Source organism: Vulpes vulpes, unplaced genomic scaffold, assembly GCF_048418805.1.
Source record: "Vulpes vulpes isolate BD-2025 unplaced genomic scaffold, VulVul3 Bu000000636, whole genome shotgun sequence".
In the NCBI taxonomy this organism is placed as follows: Eukaryota; Metazoa; Chordata; class Mammalia; order Carnivora; family Canidae; genus Vulpes; species Vulpes vulpes.
This window is the reverse complement of record NW_027325694.1, coordinates 160,319-182,344: the sequence shown is the minus strand read 5'-3', so window position 1 is coordinate 182,344 and position 22,026 is coordinate 160,319. Positions and strand designations below refer to the sequence as shown.

The following is a 22,026-nucleotide window of genomic DNA, read 5'->3' as shown; positions in this document are numbered from 1 at the left end:
CTATTGTGTATGTTAACCATTTCTTAAAAGAGCTCTTGCAAATTAAAATCATATTTATTAAAGTAATAGAAATGATTTAACCATGAGTTAATATCTGGAGACTTTTGAATTGAGATTTCTCTCCAATTCTTGAAATGGCTTACAAGCAAGGGAGCTTAATTAACAGGGACACATGGCATAAATTTTCCTGTCTGCTATCATTGGTATTCTGTGAACATAAGGAGGAAAATCCATAGTTTGTTCAAAATCACAGTTTTCTGAACTAAAATGGTGGTAGTTTATATCAGGTGAGGAATAGTTAAGATGTTTTAACATTCTATGTCCCAAGAATAGTTCTTCCATTAAATATAAATGTTCTTAGAACTAGGTTTATCCATTGATACATCATTAAATTTAGTTGCTTTATTTTTTAAATGCATATTTGTGGTTGATATTCTGCGTCTATTGAATTTATTTCACCTTTTTTATTAGAATATTTACTTGCTCACTTTCCCTCTTAAAATTCCCATAATGAACATTCTTTAAATATCAGGGTAATAATATCATAATCTTCTTACATGAAGAAAAATAAAAAACACTTTGCTATAAGAACTTATTAAGAAAAGGTTGTAAGAATTTGTGATAGCATTTATTAGTAACACAATATATAAATATATATAGAGAGAATACACTATAGAAAGGTTCTTATTTTTTATTTGTATATATGTATATTTAGAAATGTTTACCACAATAAGTTTAGCTAACATCCGTCTTCTTACACAGTTGCAATCTTTTTTCTTATGCTGAGAATTTTTAACAGATATCTTTGCAATTTTCAATCATGTAATACCTTATTAACCAAAGTCATCATATTATGTGAATATACATTTCCTTATTTTATTTCAATTCCAGGATAGTTCACATAAAGTGTTATATTAGTTTCAAGTGTACAATACAGTGATTCAACAATTCTATGCATCACTCTTCATCACAAGTGTATTCCTTAATCCCCATCTGCTGTTTCCCCATTGCCCCAGCCACCTCCACTCTGGTAGCTATCAATTTGTCTATTTAGTTAAAAATCTGTTCCTTAGTTTCTGCCACTCTCTTTTTTTTTTTCCTTTGCTCATTTGTTTTGTTTCTTAAATTCCCCTGATGAGTGAAATCATGTGTTATCTATATGGTATTTGTCTTTGACTGACTTAATTCACTTACCATTTTTCTCTCTAGATCTATCCATATCGTTGCAAAAAACATTTCATTCTTTTTTATGGGTGAATAATATTCCATTACACACAGTGTGTGCCCGTGCAAGCATGCACACACACTACTTTTTTATCTATTCATTATTAGTGGACACTGGGCTGCTTTCATAGTTTGGCTATTGTAAATAATGCTCCTACACACATTGGGGTGCCTGTATCCCTTTGAATTAGTGTTTTTGTATTTTGAGGGGTAAAAATCCAGTAGAGTGATTACTGGATCATAGGGCAGTTCTATTTTAAAGTTTTGAGGAAACTCCTTACTGTTTTCCACAGTGGCTGCACCAGTTTGCATTCCCATGAACAGTACATGAGTGTTGCTTTTTCTCCACATCCTAACCAACACCTGTTGTTTCTTGTGTTTTTTATTTTTGCCATTCTGATAGGTATGGGGTGGAATCTCATTTTGGTTTTGATTTGCATTTCCCTGATGATCAGTGATGCTGAGCATCGTTTTATATGTCTGTTGACCATCTGGTTGTTTTCTTTGGAGAAATGTCCATTCAAGTGATTTGCCCATTTTTAATTGGATTATTCATTTTTGGGGTGTTGAGTTGTGAAAGTATATATTCTGAATACTAACCCTTTATTGGACATGTTATTTGCAAAATATCTTCTCACATTCAGTAGGTTACCTTTTAGTTTTGTTGATTGTTTCCTTTGCCGTGCATAAGCTTTTTATTTTGATGTAGTATCAATAGTTTATTTTTGATTTTGTTTCTCTTGCCTCAGGATACATATCTAGAAAAATGTTGTTACAGTCAATGTCAGAAACATTATTGCCTGTGCTCTCCTCTAGGATTTTGATGGTTTCAGGACTCACAATTAGGTCTTTAATCTATTTGGAGTTTACTTTTATGTATGGTAAAAGAGAGTGATGCAGTTTCATAGTTTTGCATGCTGCTGTCCAGTTTTCCCAACACCATTCCTTGAAGAGATATTCTTTTTTACCATTTGATATTCTTTCCTACTCTGTCAAAGATTAATTGACCATATAATTGTGGTTTTATTTTTGGTCTTTCTATCCTATTAATCTATGTGTCTATTTTTGTGTGACTATCATATTGTTTTGATTATTATAGCTCTGCAATATAACCTGAAGCCTGGGATTGTGATGCCTTCAGCTTTTTTTTCTTTTCTTTTTAAGATTTTATTTATTTATTCATGAGAGACACACAGAGAGAGGCAGAGACATAGGCAGAGGGAGAAGCAGGCGGTGAGCCTGATGTAGAACTCAATCCCAGGACCCAGGGATCAGGTCCTGGGTCAAAGTTAGATGTTCAACCACTGAGCCACCTAGGCATCCCAGCTTTGCTTTTCTTTTTTCAAAATTGCTCTGGCTATTAAGAGTCTTTTGTGATTCTATGTAAATTTTATGATGTTTTTGTTCTAGCTCTGTGAAAAATGCTGTTGGTGTTTTGATAGGCATTGCATTAACTATGTAGATTATTTTGGGTAATATAGACATTTTAATAATATTTGTTCTTTCAATCCATGAGCATGGGATGTCTTTCCATTTCTTTGTGGTCTCTTCAATTTCTTTCATCAATATTTTATAGTTTTCAAAGTACAGGTCTTTCACTTCTTTGGTTAGGGTTATTCCTGGGTAAGTTACCATTCTGGTGCAATCGTAAATGGCATTTTTTACTAATTTCTCTTCTGCTTCATCATTAGTGCATGGAAATGTAACATATTTCCACCCATTGAGTTTGTAGACTCCAACTTTACTGAATTTGTGTATTAGTTCTAGTAGTTTTTGGTGGAGTTTTTCAGGTTTTCTATGTATAGTCTCGTGTCATTGGCAAATAGAGGGAGTTTTTCTTCTTCCTTACCAATTTTGATGCCTTGCTTTCTTTTTGTTGTCTCATTGCTGTGCCTGGGACTTCCAGTACTATGTTAAATAACTGTGGTGAGAGTGGACATCTTTGTCTTTTTCCTGACCTCAGGGGGAAAGCTCTCAGTTTTTCCCAGTTGAGATGATTTATGCTGTAGGTTTTTCATATATGGCCTTTATTATGTTGAGGTGTGTTCCATCTAAACCGACTTGGTTAAGGGCTTTTATCATAACTAGTTGTTTCACTTTGTCAAATACTTCATGTCTCATGAAATGATCCTATGGTTTTTATCCTTTTTCATATTGATGTGACATATCACATTGATTGATTTGTGAATATTTGAACCACCCTTTCAGCCTGGGAATAAATCTTACCTGATCATGTTGAATGATTTTTTATGTGTGTTTCTGGATTCTGTTAGTATTTTGTTGAAGACTTTTACATCTATATTCATCAGAGATATTGTCCTGTAGTTCTTTTTTTCTGTGTGTCTTTATCTGGTTTTAGTATCAGGATGATAGTGGCCTCATGGAATGAATTTGGAAGTTTTCTTTTTCTGTTTTTTTGGGGATAGTTTTAGAAGAATAGATAATTAACTCTTTAAAAGTTTGATAGAATTCGCCTGTGAAGCTGTTTGGTCCTGGACTTTTGTTCGTTGGGAGATTTTTGATTATAGATTCCATCTCCCTGCTGGTAATTGACCCATTCAAAATTTCTATTTCTTCCTGCTTTGGTAGGTTTTGTTTCTAGGCATTCATCTATGTCTTCTAGGTTGTCAAATTTGTTGGCATACAGTTTTTCATAATATTCTCTTACAGTTGTTTTCATTTTTGTGGTGTTGGTGGTTATTTCTCCTATTTGTGATTTTGTTCATTTGAGGCCTTCCCCCCTCAATGAGTCTGGCAAGACTCATTAATTTTGTTGATCTTTTTGGAGAACCAGCTCCTGGTTTCATCAATCTGTTCTATTGTTTCTTGGTTTCTATATCCTTTGTTTCTGCTCTAATGTCTATTATTTCCTTCCTCCTACTGGTTTTGGGGTTTCTCTTATTCTTTTTCTAGCTCATTTAGGTGTAAGGTTAGATTGTTTACTTGAGAATGTTCTTGCTTCTTGAGGTAGCTATCAGCTGTCACCTTGGGAATGCTTTTGCTGCATCCCAAATGTTTTGGACCATTGTGTTTCATTTTCATTTGTTTCCATGTCCTTTTGAATTATTTGTTTGGTTTCTTGGTTGACCCATTCATTGTTTGGTAGCATGTTCTTTAACATAGAGTATTTGTGGTTTTTCTAATTTTTTTCTTGTAGTTGACTTCTGGTTTCATAGTTTAAGGTCAGAAAAGATGCATGGTATGACTTTGATTTTTTTGAACTTGTTGAAGGTTTATTTATGGCCTACTCTCCGATCTGTTCTGGAGAATGTTCTGTGTGTACTTGAAAAGAATGTATACTCTGCTGTTTCAGTATGGAATGATCCAGTGTGTCATTCAAACTCACTATTTCCTTATGGATTTTCTGTTTGGATTATCTGTCCATTGATGTACGTACACTGTTAAAGTCTCCCACTATTTTGTATCACTATCAGTTAGTTCCTTTATGTTTGTTATTACTGTTTTATGTATGTGGGTGTTTCCATATTGGGTGCATTCATATTTATAATTATTATATCTTCTTATTGGAATGTCCCCTTTATTATTATATAGTGTTCTTCTTGATCCCTTTTTACACACTCTATTTTAAAGTCTATTTTGTCCAATATAAATATTGTTACTCTAGCTTTCTTTGGACATCTTTTCACATGGTAGATATTTCTCTATCCCCTCACTTTTAATCTGCAGGTGTCGTTAGATCTGAAATGAGTCTCTTTTAGGTATCATATGGATGAGTCTTATTTTTTATCCACTTTGTCACCCTATGTCTGTTTTTTCATTCTTTGTCTTTTGATTAGGGTGTTTCATCCATTTACTTTCCAAGTAATTATTGATAGACGTGTATTTATTTGCCATTTTGTTATTTGTCTGTGGTCGTTTCTGTTTGTAGTTTTTCTCTGATCCTTTCCTCTCTTTCTCTCTTTCATGGGTTGCTCTTTCTTTAGTGATATATTCAGATTTCTTACTCTTTTAATTTTTTTTTTGATTTGTGGTTGCCATTTGGTTTATATATGACATCCTGCATATAACAGTCTTTATTAAGCTGATTGTTGCTTAATTTTGAACTCATTTTTACTCCGATCCACATTTCAGATAGTTGGTATCATATTTTACATCCTTTTATCTTGTGCTTTTATTTGTATTTTTACATAACAGTTTTGCTTTCTTTTTCTTTCGAGCTTCTGTTTCTCTTAGTCTTACTTACAGTTTTGTTTTTCACTCACAGAGTCCCCCATAACATTTCGTGGAGGACTAGTTTAATGGTTATGAATTCTTTTAATTTTTATTTGTCTGGAAAACTCTTTATCTCTCCTTCTATTGTGAATGACAGTTTTGCCAGTAAGACTATTCCTGGCTGCAGATTTTTCCCTTTCAGCGCTTTGGCTATATCAGGCCACTTTCTTCTGGCCTACCAGGTTTCTGATGAAATATCAGCTGATGGCCTTATAGGGTTTCCTTTATATGCAACTGTCTTCTTTTCTCTTGCAACCTTTAACATTCTTTATCACTTTTATTTCCACTTTAGTTACTGTGTCTTGGTGTGGACATCCTTACATTGAATTTGTTGGGGATCTCTGTACCTCCTGAATCTGTATCTCTGTTTCCTTCCCCAGCTTTGGAAAGTTTCCAGCAGTTATTTCTTCAAACACATTTTCTGCCTCCCTTTCTCTCTCTTCTTCTGGAATCCCTATAAAATGGATGTTAATACACTTGATGGAGTCACTAAGTTCTCTACATCTATTCTCATTATGCAGTATTTGTTTGTTGCTCACGTGGTCAGCTTGATGCTTTGCATTACTTTATCATCCAGGTCACTGATACATTTCTCCATTTCCTGTATCCTACTATTTATTTCATCTAATGTATTTTTAGTTTCATTTATGGAGTTCTTCATCTTTGATATGTTATTTTTTATCTCTTTCTCAAGGGTCCCATGGATGCTGTCTATGGTTTTCTGAAGTCTAGTGAGTATCTTTATCATCATTGCTTTAAATTTTCTATATGGCATATTAATTCTGTTTTGCTTAGATCTCCTGCTGTGATTTTGTCCTGTTCTTTCATGTGGGTCATATTTCTTTGTATCCTCATTTTTCTACCTCTCTGTGTCTCTTTCTCTGTGTGAGGAAAGTCAGTTATATCTTCTGCTCTTGAAAGTAGTGGCTTTATGAAGAAGAGGTCCTGCAGTGCCCTGCAGTCCAGTGTCTTCTGTTCACCTGAAACTGGCACTTTAGCGGAGTCTTCTATGTTGTTTTCTTGCATCCTTGTGCTGTATCTTAGTCATTTTTCCTTTCAGTCCAGAGGTCTTTACTGATTCTCTGCCTGTTGTGAGCTATGCTTGCTCTCTGTGATGTTAGTGAGACACAGGTAGGCCAGTTCAGGGGGGGCATGACTGAAGAATTGCAGGGAGTGAGTTGGTAGTGTTAGCAAAATTGTAGTGAGCACTAGTCTTATGTGAGATCCCCCCACCCCCGTAGGCCAGTGGTCACTCAGGGCACAGCACACTGTGGTGGTAGTGGTGGCTGAGGATGCCCTGTCTGTATACAAGGTGAATGGGCAAGATGCCTGTGTGGGATTAGCAAAGTTTGCTCTGAGCCACTATTTCTGGGTTGGAGATCTGAAGTGTGGTGGCTGAAGTGTGGTACCAAGCACTGGGGTGGTGATTGGGCAGGGTGCACACAGTATTAACAAAATTTGCCCAGAGTCGAAGGTTGAAGCCAGAAGGCTTGGAGTGGGTGCATCTTCAGGAGAATTCGTGGGTGCGGTACACTGCTAGTAGGTTAGGTAGCAACTGTCTGTGCTGCAGCACCTCCTGCAGGTGGCTCTGTGTTTATGTTGGTTAGAGGAGGAGCAAAATGGCGCCTACCAATTCCTTTGTTCTTGGAGAAGTCCTCCAATACACTCTGAAATGAGTATAAACAGATCTCCCTCCCCTTTGCCCCTGGTTTGTGCAAACTGTTGCTTATATGTTGCCTGTCTGTGGCTTGTTCTCTCTTTAAGGGTAGGAACTCATTATTACTTGTCTTCCCAGCTTTCTCAGTCCTGAGTCAGCTAATTTTTAAAGAACCAGGCCCCCTGGTTATACAAACTCAAAGATTTGGCCCCTCTGGTTTTCAAAGCCAGACATTACGGGGATTCATTTTCCCCTGGTAGGCTCCCTGGCATTTTCCCTTTTCAGTGCCCACAGGTCCCTCCCTCCTGCAGGCAGCTCCTGATCACCATTTCTACCCTTCCTAACCTCTCCAATGTGGCTTCTCTACACTAGTTGAGAAGTTTGTTATGCCAGTCTTAGCATCACTCTCTGGTTCATTTACTCAGCTAGTTGTAAACATGGGATGAGGTGAGCTTAGAGTCCTACTACTCAACTGTCTTCCCAAGCCTTTTCCTCTCATGTATTCTTTCTTGGAAAGTTGCATTTATATATAAATTTTCTAAATCTAGCTTACTTTCTTATTTCTTCTGTCCTCCCTGTGTTGTACTTTTTCACCTCTATCTATAGAAACAATGTCAAGGCATGTTCTCAGGTGCCTGTTCATTAACAGCTCTGCAGGTGATGCTCCTAGAGAGGTCTTATGTGTTGTGATGTTCTCACACAAACTATGTTAAGTTTTGATCAGTGATTATGAGGTTTTTTTTAATTTTTATTTCTTTACGATAGTCACAGAGAGAGAGAGAGAGGCAGAGACACAGGCAGAGGGAGAAGCAGGCTCCACGCACTGGGATCCCGACGTGGGATTCGATCCCGGGTCTCCGGGATTGTGCCCTGGGCCAAAGGCAGGCTTCAAACTGTTGCTCCACCCAGGGATTCCAGTGATTATGAGTTTTAATTGCGTTTAGGTAACTGGAGGTTTGGTAAATAGGCCTCACTTTGAAATGCTAAATTGGAGCAGGGAATCTTAAAACCAAGGAATCCCCTAACTTCTTGTGCTTTATTTTTGCATGTTAATTCCTGAAGAAGAAAAACTGGTAGGTCGATAAGATGTTTATACAAGCCTGAAAATGTGAATATGACTATTACTTTAATTTTTTATGAGCATGATATTTACTGATGTGTGTGTGTGTGTGTGTGTTGCCTTGCAAACTTAATCTTTAACAAATAGTCCCAGGAGCATGGAGACAGAGGGGAAGGCGTATTTATATTTTGGTCAAGTTTGCTTAGCTAGTATGATTCAGAATTTGGATTCAAATACGGGCAGTCTGACTCCTATGCAGTCTCAAGTAGGACTGATTTGGAAATTCTGGGTCTTCTGTTATATATAAATATAGGCCCTTGCCATAGAAATAAACATAATTTGTTTCTTTTAACTTAAGTATTTTCATTTTTTTCAACATTTAGACTTCTTCACATCAAGGTTCTTAGTGACTGCTTGGCACTCATTTTATAGTATATTTTATAATTTCTTACTGTTTCCCTTGCTAGTAACTGTCTCTCTGCCTTTGCAGACAGATTACTCAGGACAAAGCACCTCTTTTTGCCTCGTCAAACTCTCTCACTGTAGTTTTCTTTTTCATGTATGTTGGAAGAAGAGAAAAGAACAGATATTGCTTTTCCTTGAGATAAAATTATGCCTCTTTCTTTCTTCATTTCTTCCGTACTCCTTCTTATTGACTTTCTTAGGAAGAATTGCTGAGTCCATTGATAAGTTATTTTTGTTTTAGCATTCAGTACCCTATTGCTATTTGAGATGGTTTGAGAATAGTGACTTAAGGTAGTCAAGAAAATTTATTTAATACAACTTTCTGTAATTTATTTTTAAATAAAGTATTATTTCTGTCTCTGAAGTTGGTTTTGACTACTTAAAAATGCTAATGCAGTTGCCCCTTGAATCATATTGAAGTTAGGGACACCAATCTCCTGCACAGTTAGAAGCTCACAACTTTTGACTATCCAAAAACTTAACTGTTGATTAGAAGCCTTACTGATAACATAAACAGTCAATTACATATATTTTATGTGTTACATGTATTCTGTACTGTATAATAAATAGCTAAATTAGTTTAAAGGAATGGGTCAGAAGGTCAGAACCTGACAAGATGTTAATTTGTCCAAATTTTACCAAGCAGGTTTCCAATATTCAAGTTCATTTGTCAGGACTGAGAAGGACTCTTTTGGGCTACAATGTAAAATACTTGCATATGTGAATTATGTAAAGATTCTAAAAAGTTTGGCTTCTGATCTTATATTTCCAGAATTTGAATAGATTTTAGGGAATGATATTGGTAAAAAAAAAAATTTAGTGTTTTTATTTTTTTTTAATTTATTTATTTATGATAGACAAAGAGAGAGAGAGAGAGGCAGAGACATTGGCAGAGGGAGAAGCAGGCTCCATGCACCGGGGGCCCGACATGGGATTCGATCCCAGGTCTCCAGGATTGGGCCCTGGACCAAAGGCAGGTGCTAAACCGCTGCACCACCCAGGGATCCCAATTAGTGTTTTTAGATTAGAAGTAGGGTGTAAGGGATTTTGCTGTTGCACTTAGAAAAGTTTAACTGGATGGTAAAAAACTGAAATATTCATAAACATCATATTTCAGGAGCTATCTTCCCCTTAAAAGGCATACTCTGTTAAGGTCAGTTAGTAGTTCTTACTACCTCTGTTGTTACCTAAATTTGATGTACCCTGATGGCCCCAGGCTTTCACTTGATGATCAGGTGTGGATTGACCTTTAGAAACCACAGCTTTATGCAATGATTTGGTTTCTTATAGATCAATATTAGTTTCTGTTTCTATATAACTTTGAGGTAGCTCTTTGAGGGATCCCAGGACTAGGTGAGGCTTCATGTATGATGACAAGGCAGTCTAATTAGGGTACTCTTATATTACCTAAAGTTACAAATTTAGGTTGTAATTGTAGGGACTGCTATGAAAAAAAAAAAAGAAAGAAAGAAAAGAAAAGAAAAGAAAACAAGCAAACAAAATCCTTGAGGAAACTGAGATTCTAGCTTTCTAGCTTGTAAAAATACTATTTCAATATTTCTGTGCATATCCGTTCTAAAAATAAACTCAAGTCAGCATAGTAAGGCCCTGTCATTCACAAGCATGGTAAATTGAAGAGATACAAAAGAGAAAAGGCATAGTTCTTTACCTCAAGTTTTCAAAAATTTGGGTTTTTCTTTGTTCTTGGTAGCTCCTTGATTGGATTTCGACACTAAGTTTCTGGCCTTGTTTAAAAACAAAGCAAAAAGACAAAAAAAAAAGTGGAGAAAAAAGGGAAAGAAAGAAAAGCGGAAGAAGAAAAGAAAAGGAGAGAGGGAGGAAGAAAGGGAAGGAAATAGAAGAAAGGAAAAGATTAAAAACAAGTAAGAGGTGTATTCACATATACCTGAAAGTTGGTTGTGCTTGCAGAAAAGACAGGTATAAAATATACTCCAATTACATCTGCTTAATTTTGAGCACAGCATAAAGAATAGACTTCTCTAGTTATTTAGTGATGAGCTTAATAAGAAAATGCATTGTTTACTTGCACAATAAAGTTTTAATAACTTAGGAGAGTGTACTGGTAATTTAGAGAAAAAGCAAATCTCATTAAAATCTGTTTTTAATAGAATTATCATGTACTTAAAATTAGATGATAGATTATCATCTTCACTAGTTTTGTTTTAAGTAAGAATTGTATACAACCAAAATATCAGTGAAATTTATTCTCGGAGACCATAGGAAAACCAAGTCAATATCTCCATAGCTACATCATATTGATCATTCATTTGATTTAGGGAGAAAGAAGACAAATATGTTAGTGAAAGAGAGACAAATGAGTAGTATGCCTGGCTAATTCCTGACTCATTTACAAGGGAAGCTAATGCAACTCTCTTACTTATTTATGGGAAATGTGATAGATCTGCTTGTATAATTTATGCCTTCTCTTAGACTTTATGTACCCCACTAATTGTCTCCCTTTCTTTTCTACACTTTTTGCTTAGGTATTTGGTACGATTGCACTTTTGGAAATTTGTTTGTTTTTGATTTGTTTTGTTTTAGGATGTTACTATCAATCTTTCACATATATCTAAACAGCATGCCTATGAATAAAACCTCATTTTTAGTCTTAATATTTGAAAATTACTTGAGAGGTAATATAAGGAAAAAGTTAAATATTCACCCATATATGTCACTATGGTTTCAACATTTTACTTAAAATTGCATAATCGAAGCCTATCACTATATTTTGCTCCAAAGTGTTAAAAATAGCAAATTGATTGCTTTAAATGGATTTTTCTTTATCTTGGAACTTTGGTGCAATAAATTATTTTATGTAATGTTAATTTGGACTGGAATTGTAAATCACAGTTTTCTGAGTTAAATACATTTTAAAACTTTAGTTTTAAATTTCAGGATGCATGAATAATATTCTAAAGTTTCTGGTATTAACATACACACACACAACTCTTGAAACTTTATAGACATCAAAAGTATGCTTTAAAAAATTTAAATGTAAATAAGTTCAAAATATATAGATTGAATTCCTTTGAAATACATTTGTGTTTAAAATTTAATATGAGTAATACGTAGTTTGAATGTGTCTTGGGTTTGCCTAGTACAAACATTTGAATTATCTTATTGAACTGAACTTAGCGCTTGTAACTAGGAAAGAATATGAAAATATAACTTCTAAATCCATTGAAATAAATGCACAGTTAGCACAAATTTCTAAGAAATTCACATGAAATATAATTTATATTTTTGGTGAAAGTTACCTACACCAGTGCTTCTCAAACTTTATTGTACATATATGATTTGCCTGGAGAATTTGATAAAAACAGAATCTAATTTAGAATGTGTGAGATAGGACCTGATAGTCTGCATTTCTAAGGTGCCTCCTAGGTCTTGATGCCACTGATGTTCCATAAACCATGCTTAGGGTGGCAAGAATATTGTTCAGAGACCACAGTAGAGAGGTATTTTTTATTCTTTGTCTTAAAACTTCAAGAAAAATGTTTCTTTTGCATGATCTGATATGTGGAGTATATATTCTGAATCCTTCCTTCTAGACTTCAATTCAGAAAGTTTTAGAGATGGCATCCTTTGAAAGTCTAGAAGCAATGTACATGCACGGAGAAAATGCCCATGTCTATACTTTTCAAGACCAAAAACAAGATAACAAAGTAGAGGCAAAAAGTGTAGAGTTAATCTGATGATAGATTTTGAATTTAGGAGGCAATTGACCAGCATAATTAAAATAGCTGTCAGACATGGGCACAGGTTTCAACTTCAAGTATATTTAAGCAAAGTGTAAACATTAAGAGAGTCATGGTAGTGGTTCCAGCCATATTAGAAATAAATTTTAACAGTACCTCAGCAGAACTAAACTTGACAGGGAGACAGAACAGGCTTTGAAATTTTATGTTTTTGGTTATTCACAATCATAATTATTCTTAGGTCACACAATCATTTTAATAGGTATGTTAAGTATGAAGTGATTGTCGGATATTGTTACATCTTATTAAGATATAAGATTTTTGCATTTTTTGCTTTGTCATTTGATTTAATGAAGATACTAAATATAGAAAGATCTTAATACAAAGATTCTTGTTAAGAATGATGAGAATTTTCCACTTATGATACCTAACCAAAAATAATGCGTTCAATAAATTTAACTGAATTATAGTTCTATATTTACATTTATTGATTGGTCAAGTTAACCAAGACATACTGGGCCCTTTTGCCTATGGTCAGTTGACTGTATCAGTTAATAGAGATTCACTGGCAGTAGAGCTTAAGTAGAGGATGATTTTTAAAAAAAGAAAAATAATTGATTTTGCACATAAGAAATCTGGCAGTAAGTGAACATCAGTAACCAAGGTAGCAAGATGGGTGACCTTGGAAGATGGCTAGCTGGCCAGTTCTTAGTGATAGCAAACAACAGAAACAACAACAAGAATAACAATAACATTGGCAGTACCATTTTTAGATCTATTAGATATAGCAATATACAAGCATTTTAATATTCTATTATATAATTCCCACCAGGAACATATGAGTTAAGTATTATTATTTACTGTGAAAAAGAAAAAGAAGAAGAAAGAAAGAAAGAAAGAAAGAAAGAAAGAAAGAAAGAAAGAAAGAAAGAGAAAGGAAAGAAAGGAAAGAAAGAAAGGAAAGAAGAGGGATCCCTGGGTGGCGCAGGGGCTTAGCGCCTACCTTTGGCCCAGGGTGCGATCCTGGAGACCCGGGATCAAATCCCACGTCGGGGGAAGCAGAGCCTGCTTCTCCCTCTGCCTGTGTCTCTGCCTTCTCTCTTTCTCTCTGTGTGTGACTATCATGAATAAATAAATAAAATATTTAAAAAAAGAAAGAAAGAAGAAAGAGAAAAGGGAAAGAAAAGAAAGAAAAAGAAGAAAAGAGAAAAAGGCATCAAGTAGAATTAGTGATCTTGCCAAGTCAAGGGAATCCTAGTCAGTTGGAATACATAGCAGATCTGGGATTTGAACTCAGCTGAGTAAGATTCCAAAGCCTTTTTCTATTTATTTGTTTTACATCGTGGACTCCAGTGTCTTAAAAGCCAGAGCATAGTAAGTCTTTTATCATTTTATTTTAGACATACATTTGAACCAAAGCTGATGTACTATTTTTTTTTTTACAAAACAAAACAAAACAAAACAAAACAACAAAGCCTAGGAATAGAAACTCTCAGACTAACAATTACATCTGAAACACTAATATGAAAAAATAAGACCATAAAAGGTAACAGAAAAATGCTATAGGATGTCAAAAAAAAAAAAAAAAAACAACCTAAGAAATACAGTTTGAAAGAATACTTAATGAGGCATTTTCAATATTTTTAAGATTCCCTATCCTGTTCATTAGATTTCAAACTAAAATTAGATTGACACAATTAAACATTACTGAGTAATTATAATGAGGAAGTGTCTTTGGACTATTGATACTTCCACATCATCATATAAAAATATGGTTTCTGGGATCCCTGGGTGGCGCAGCGGTTTGGCGCCTGCCTTTGGCCCAGGGCGCGATCCTGGAGACCCGCGATCGAATCCCACGTCAGGCTCCCGGTGCATGGAGCCTGCTTCTGCCTCTGCCTGTGTCTCTGCCTCTCTCTCTCTCTCTCTCTGTATGACTATCATAAATAAATAATAAAAATAAAAAAATAAAAATATGGTTTCTTAGGATGGGTAGAGTATTGCAGCATTGAGGAACACAGGCTCTGGATTTTGTTTGCTCAGGTACAACTTAGGGCTTTGCAAACAAGCAAATGAATTTATCTATCCCTCAGTTTTTCCTCTTAATGAATAGAAGATTCACAGTACCCAGCTCAAAGGATGTTTTAAAAATTAAGTAGGGGCAACCCGGGTGGCTCAGTGGTTTAGCGCTGCCTTCAGCCCAGGGCGTGGTCCTGGAGACCCGGGCTTGAGTCCCATGTCAGGCTGCCTACATGGAGCCTGCTTCTCCTCTGCCTGTGTCTCTGCCTTTCTCTCTCTCTCTCTCCTCTCATGAATAAATAAATAAATAAATAAATAAATAAATAAATAAATAAATAAATACTTAAAAAAAATAGGACAGGTACTTGCTCATCCAGTTGGCCCATAGTAAATGCACAATGAAATTATTTAGTTGTTTTTGTAATTGCATTTTAACTTGCTTATACAATAAAGCTCAGACTGCTTACCATGACACACAACTCCTGTATTGATCTCTACTTACAACATAATCTTCAAGGCGCCTGGGTGGTGCAATGGGTTAAGCATGCAACTCTTGGTTTCCACTTAGATCTTGATTTCAGTGTCCTTTTCTCCAGGTTGTGAGATCTAGCCCCACCGCAGGCATGCTCAGCATGGAGTTTACATGAGATTGTCTGTCTCCCTCTCCCTCTGCCCCTCCTGCTAGTGTTCTCTCTCTCTCTCTCAAAATCAGTCTTTTTAAAAAACCGACATAATATTCTGCCCTTATGAGTTATTTTGCATTTTTATGTTCCTTTGCAACAATACCCTCTCACGTCTTTTCTTTCTATTTGGGATGGCCTTTCTTTCTTTTTTCACTCTACAGACATCTACTCATTCTTTACCAGACTTAGATGCAACTTCTTAGTAATACTTCTGCATATTGTCTATAACTGCTTGAATTTTAATTTCTTCTCCTCTGTACCCACAGTATTGTATTTATCTCAATTATGATAGCTATTTAGAAAACTAAAATTTTGTCATGTTGGAAAAATAACATGGCAAGGATTTCCTTTTTTTTTTTTTTTTTTCAATTAATTTAAGGCCAATGATAAAGTCGCCAACCTATTTTTCATAGTCCTTTACAATAGATAAATTCAGGTCACCAAAAGAGTAGATACATTGAGGATATAGAGGATATAAAGGATTTTTTCTGAGCTTTATTTAGTTCTTGATTTATTCTTATACAAGGCCTACCATATCTAAATTGGAAAGATTTTTTTCCAAAAGTCTCTGTGAAATCTAAAGTATACCTACTAAATATGTCTTAATTGCATGTTGTCTGTATTCTGTAGAAAGAGTAGAAAACTAGCATAAAATAGGTCAAGTTGATGTCTTTTAGCAGAATTCTTTAAAGAAAAAACTACACTTACAGCCAAATTTTCCATAGTATATGAGTTCATTTACTATGTAGATGAAAACCCACAAAAAAGCTCTGTACCATGTTTTTGTTGTTGTTAAATCCTCTTTGTGGTATTATATTTTTATAAGAGGTTGTGCCACATAAAGAGTAATGTTCTCCTTCAAAATGCCATAAAATGTAATGTTTGTAAGGCACATAAATACTAAAATAGAGTCAAAACAAAAGGACACTTTAATTAGGGTGGTGGTGATAGAAATTACTGTATAGAATTAGAAGTTTCTTATCACACATAAATTGACATAATTTATTATTTATTATTGGCTTGAAGGGAAAAATGTGATTTTTTGTTTTCTTAGTGAATGAAGAGAGAGGAAAGTCTCAGTACTTCTTCTAATAGGTTTTCTAGACTCAAATTGCAAAATGCAGTCTTGAGATGAATGATAGATCACTGGAATAGGTGTCTTGTTATACTGCAAACTAACCGTTTGACATTAATAATGAAATGTTGAAGATGCTATTTAACCTGGTTTCTATACACCATAGTGTTAACTGATACACAAGAAGTTGTGCTAATTTGCAGAATTATTTTAATGATGTTTTTGTATTTTGGATGCCCAGTTCACCATCTAACTATCATTTTTACTTTTCATCTGGCTGGAAAATAAAGGAAAATTTCAGTGAAATTATGTAGCATTTATTGACGCATCTCTAATTTACATGTCAATATTGGGAATGTGGACTTGCTTACTGATGTATGTAAGTTTACCACATATGGTTTAAAATTGTTGAAACTAGATTAAATTCACAAAATTTTGAATTATAAGTTTTTTATTTTTAATACCACATGTCCTCTCGAATTTCTTATTTCCTTGAGATTTGCTATTTTTTCAAGATTTTATGCTTTTGTCCCTGAAGAAAACCAAGTTATTTATAATGTCAAAGTCTCTCCTGTTGGGGGAAAAATATGCAACAAATATGCATGTTCTTTAGGCTCATTGCTACTACTCTTTCACCCTCTCTTCCACTGGCCTATGTCATTGCAAAAGAGATTTTGGTCTCTTATGTCTCCATCTCCTATTTCCCTAACAGTAGTATTTCATCTCCAGGTAGAAAATATGACTATGACTCCATTGTAGTATATTTTCAAAAGTAGATAATATGTAAGTAGTTTTCTCTAACATTTTCTGTTTCTTCTATTTTTTTATTTCTTTATTTTTTTTTGTTTTTTTTTGTTTCTTCTATTTTTTGCGCAATAATTTTTATTCCTATTTCCATCTCATTTTTTCACTAAAATTACGTTTGTTATTGATGTTTTTTTTTTTAATTAACTTTTATTGGTGTTCAATTTACCAACATACAGAAAAACACCCAGTGCTCATCCCGTCAAGTGTCCACCTCAGTGCCCGTCACCCATTCCCCTCCAACACCCGCCCTCCTCCCCTTCCACCACCCCTAGTTCGTTTCCCCGAGTTAGGAGTCTTTATGTTCTGTCTCCCTTCCCGATATTTCCCAACATTTCTTTTCCCTTCCTTTATATTCCCTTTCACTATTATTCATATTCCCCAAATGAATGAGAACATACACTGTTTGTCCTTCTCCGATTGACTTATTTCACTCAGCATAATACCCTCCAGTTCCATCCACGTTGAAGCAAATGGTGGGTATTTGTCGTTTCTAATCGCTGAGTAATATTCCATTGTATACATAAACCACATCTTCTTTATCCATTCATCTTTCGATGGACACCGAGGCTCCTTCCACAGTTTGGCTATTGTGGCCATTGCTGATAGAAACATCGGGGTGCAGGTGTCCTGACGTTTCATTGCATCTGAATCTTTGGGGTAAATCCCCAACAGTGCAATTGCTGGGTCGTAGGGCAGGTCTATTTTTAACTCTTTGAGGAACCTCCACACAGTTTTCCAGAGTGGCTGCACCAGTTCACATTCCCACCAACAGTGTAAGAGGGTTCCCTTTTCTCCGCATCCTCTCCAACATTTGTTGTTTCCTGCCTTGTTAATTTTCCCCATTCTCACTGGTGTGAGGTGGTATCTCATTGTGGTTTTGATTTGTATTTCCCTGATGGCAAGTGATGCAGAGCATTTTCTCATGTGCTTGTTGGCCATGTCCATGTCTTCCTCTGTGAGATTTCTCTTCATGTCTTTTGCCCATTTCATGATTGGATTGTTTGTTTCTTTGGTGTTGAGTTTAATAAGTTCTTTATAGATTTTGGAAACTAGCCCTTTATCTGATATGTCATTTGCAAATATCTTCTCCCATTCTGTAGGTTGTCTTTTAGTTTTGTTGACTGTATCCTTTGCTGTGCAAAAGCTTCTTATCTTGATGAAGTCCCAATAGTTCATTTTTGCTTTTGTTTCTTTTGCCTTTGTGGATGTATCTTGCAAGAAGTTACTGTGGCCAAGTTCAAAAAGGGTGTTGCCTGTGTTCTCCTCTAGGATTTTGATGGACTCTTGTCTCACATTTAGATCTCTCATCCATTTTGAGTTGATCTTTGTGTATGGTGAAAGAGAGTGGTCCAGTTTCATTCTTCTGCATGTGGATGTCCAATTTTCCCAGCACCATTTATTGAAGAGACTGTCTTTCTTCCAATGGATAGTCTTTCCTCCTTTATCGAATATTAGATGACCGTACATTTCAGGGTCCACTTCTGGGTTCTCTATTCTGTTCCATTGATCTATGTGTCTGTTTTTGTGCCAGTACCACACTGTCTTGATGACCACAGCTTTGTAGTACAACCTGAAATCTGGCATTGTGATGCCCCCAGCTATGGTTTTCTTTTTTAAAATTCCCCTGGCTATTCGGGGTCTTTTCTGATTCCACACAAATCTTAAAATAATTTGTTCTAACTCTCTGAAGAAAGTCCATGGTATTTTGATAGGGATTGCATTAAACGTATAAATTGCCCTGGGTAACATTGACATTTTTACAATATTAATTCTGCCAATCCATGAGCATGGAATATTTTTCCATCTCTTTGTGTCTTCCTCAATTTCTTTCAGAAGTGTTCTATAGTTTTTAGGGTATAGATCTTTTACCTCTTTGGTTAGGTTTATTCCTAGGTATCTTATGCTTTTGGGTGCAATTGTAAATGGGATTGACTCCTTAATTTCTCTTTCTTCAGTCTCATTGTTAGTGTATAGAAATGCCATTGATTTCTGGGCATTGATTTTGTATCCTGCCACGCTACCAAATTGCTGTATGAGTTCTAGCAATCTTGTGTTATTGATGTTGATATCAGATGATACATATTAGAAGATGATGAATGTTGGAGTTTTTTCAGTGGATATTTTATTAATGTACATATTAATTGAGTATTAAGTTATTCATAATTTTCTGTGTAAATTTTCTACATGCAGTATGACCCACATGAGGAAAAGGTAAGTTTAATTTTTTGACACTATCTATGGAAATTTTCAAAATGGCCAAGTCTTTAATACTAACTTGAGGAATTTATATTTTAATGATTGTCCTTCCTTTTATATTTTACTCTACCTCATATCTTTGCTTTGTGTTTTTATGTTTTACAAATAGAGTATGGTATTTATTAATCAGTCTTGTTTTGTTTAAGAGAGAGTGTATAATGGGGGAGAGGGACAAAGAGAGAGAGTGAGAGAGAGACAAGGAGAGAATTCTAAGCAGTCTCCACACCCATAATGGAGCCTGATATGGAGCTTGATTTCATGACTCTGAGATCATGACCTGAGCTGAAACCAAGAGTTGGAGGCTTAAATGACTGAGCCACCCAGATGCCCCGGTTTGTCAGTTTTTATTCATAAACTTTACCATCTCCTCCGGTGTTACTTCTATCTTTATCTCATAAGTTATGTACTCTTATAGTCAACCAGTTACAAAGACCATGATTCTCATTTTAAAGTGCTAAATACCGTGCTTCCATAACTAAAATGTCAAAACCTTGTTGTTTTCCCATGTGCTCTAATTCATCTTTTTTAAGTTTTCCTGATTCTATTCAAATGCAATATAAAATGTGACTTTATTAGACTATCTCATATATTGAGTATATCTTTGCTAAAGTTTAGTTATGCTAACTTCTCTCTCCATTACTATGTATTCGTAAAGCAGGATATAATTTTAGTTTTCAATAAAATGTTTAGGGAAATAAACCAAAACTTAAGGAATTTGTGTGTACATTAAAATCTTGCATATTAAACTTTTTGATTAGATTATTTTAGCTAGTTTTGCAATAGTATTCTGGATGCCCCTTATAAAACTTTCCTTAAGTTGGTGTTTTTATATTATACAAATAAAACCATTATAGAAAAAAGTGTTTTTAATTTCCTATATATTAAGATGGAAGAGATATTATTAAATGCGGATGAGAAGATGGGAGATAAGGCAAAAAGAGTTATTCAAAAAGTAGAGGTCCAACTTTGCAATATTTACCATTTAAATGAGAAAGTTTGTAATACGAGTCACCAGACACAGTGTTGACTGGCATTGCTTATTACTAAGTAATAATTCCAGTCAACAATACATAGTTTCTATGGCCTTTTCCAGGTGCTATTCTCTTGAGTGTTACGCTGGGCCCTGCAGGCAGCCATACTGAGATGGTTGGCAGTTAGGACAGCTCCATTAATGATGTGAAAGAGGGACGCCTGGTGGCTCAGTGGTTGAGCATCTGCCTTCAGCTCAGGGAGTGATCCCAGGTCTGGGAATCAACTCCCACATCAAGCTTGCTGCATGGAACCTGCTTCTCCCTCTTCCTATGTCTCTGCCTCTCTCTCTCTCTGAGATAGAAAGGAAAGAATATTTTGAAAAATAAGAGAAATAACAATGTGAGAGAGAAAGGAAAGAATATTTTGGCACACTGCCCAAGTTTCTTAGGAATGAGTATTTAAATATTAAATTATTGTTTACATCAATTTATTTTTGTCTTTCTGGTACCAAGGGGATATTTCTTAGCAAAGTGTCCCCAGTTACAAATACCAGTTCCCCCTCTCATGATATAGTTTCAATTTTTTTTCCATTTTCCACATCTGTAAGCAAAACCACTATTTTTCCCAATCCCTATGTTTACAGATGAGACCTGGCAAGTGATTTCTGCCCAGAGGAATGTTGGTGAAAATGCTTTGTGCCACATGCATGCTCCACCATATAATCCCTCACCCTCTCTCAGGTGTTCTCTTACCCACACTCCTAGACATGAAGGACTGAGAAAAAAGTTGTGTGAGGGAAAGAGCCTAGATTCTAAGGGCACTGTGTAGAATAAGCTTGCCTACCATACACCTGATCAAAAATATCTGCAATGGATTTGCTTGAAAGAAATAAAATTCATGTATTACACTAAGACATTTGGGATTGGTTTATTTTATTAAAACAATATCTAACACCATGTCTCAGGAGGTGGTAGCAGTGAAAACTAGGCCTTCTACTCTGTTTGACCTGTGTCGGAGAGTGGTGTCCCACCCCCACCCACCCCACCCCACCGCCCATGTCACAAGCCCAGTACATCAAGGCATCTTACCTTGGCTCAGTATGTATTACGTTGAGAAGACTGAGGAAATAGACTTCAAGAAAGGCCACTCTGCTTAGGCTATTTGATGCTCACTCTGATATGAGCTGATAAAGATTAGGCCTTCAGTTTGGTTATAACACAAATCAGAGAAGGGCAGAAATCACAGTGAATGATAGAATCAAGATTCATAGAAGTCTTGTCATAGCTGGAGCAATGGAAAACTCTAACAAGAGGAATTTAATAGAGATAAACCAACTCTTCACACATGCCCTCTACATAGCAGGTGAAGGGTCTTGCCTTAGTAGCAGATTGTTTGAAAAGACTTAGGAGATTTAGTTCACAATATGCTGAAGCAATCTCACAGTGACTGTGACATAAACTTGTGAACTAGGGATGCCTGCTGGCTCAGCGGGTTTAGCACCTGCCTTCGGCCCGGGGCATGATCCTGGAGACCCAGGATCGAGTCCCACGTTGGGCTCCCTGTGTGGAGCCTGCTTCTCCCTCTGCCTGTGTCTCTGCCTCTCTCTCTCTCTCTCTTTCTCTCTCTCTCTCGTCTCTCATGAATAAACAAATAAAATCTTTAAAAAAATAAACTTGTGAACTGTAAAATATAAGATGAAGGACAGGGAGAAGGGGGTGGGAGGTTGATGGTATAGCATAATTCTATGGTGGTCAGCCTACCTCTGAAGAATGGAGACAGAAGTTGGAACCATACTGGTCAGCCAAATTTGGAAGACTTGGAATATTTTTTTCTGAAATAAAAAGATACTATATCTT

General features: G+C 35.6%; 1 long non-coding RNA gene across 6 annotated transcripts in view; it reads left to right on the top strand.

Annotated features, from left to right (window-relative positions):
- The window catches only part of LOC140596656 (uncharacterized), a 74,160-nt gene that overhangs the window by 2,187 nt on the left and 49,947 nt on the right, over window positions 1-22,026 (top strand). For 2 of the 6 annotated variants that reach the window (XR_011998559.1, XR_011998557.1), the window contains exon 1: window positions 5,233-6,188. This is a non-coding gene — a long non-coding RNA (uncharacterized lncRNA). Of the gene's footprint in view, window positions 1-5,232; window positions 6,189-22,026 lie in introns of those variants that run through there. The other 4 variants (XR_011998556.1, XR_011998558.1, XR_011998555.1 and 1 more) reach the window with 4 other exon arrangements.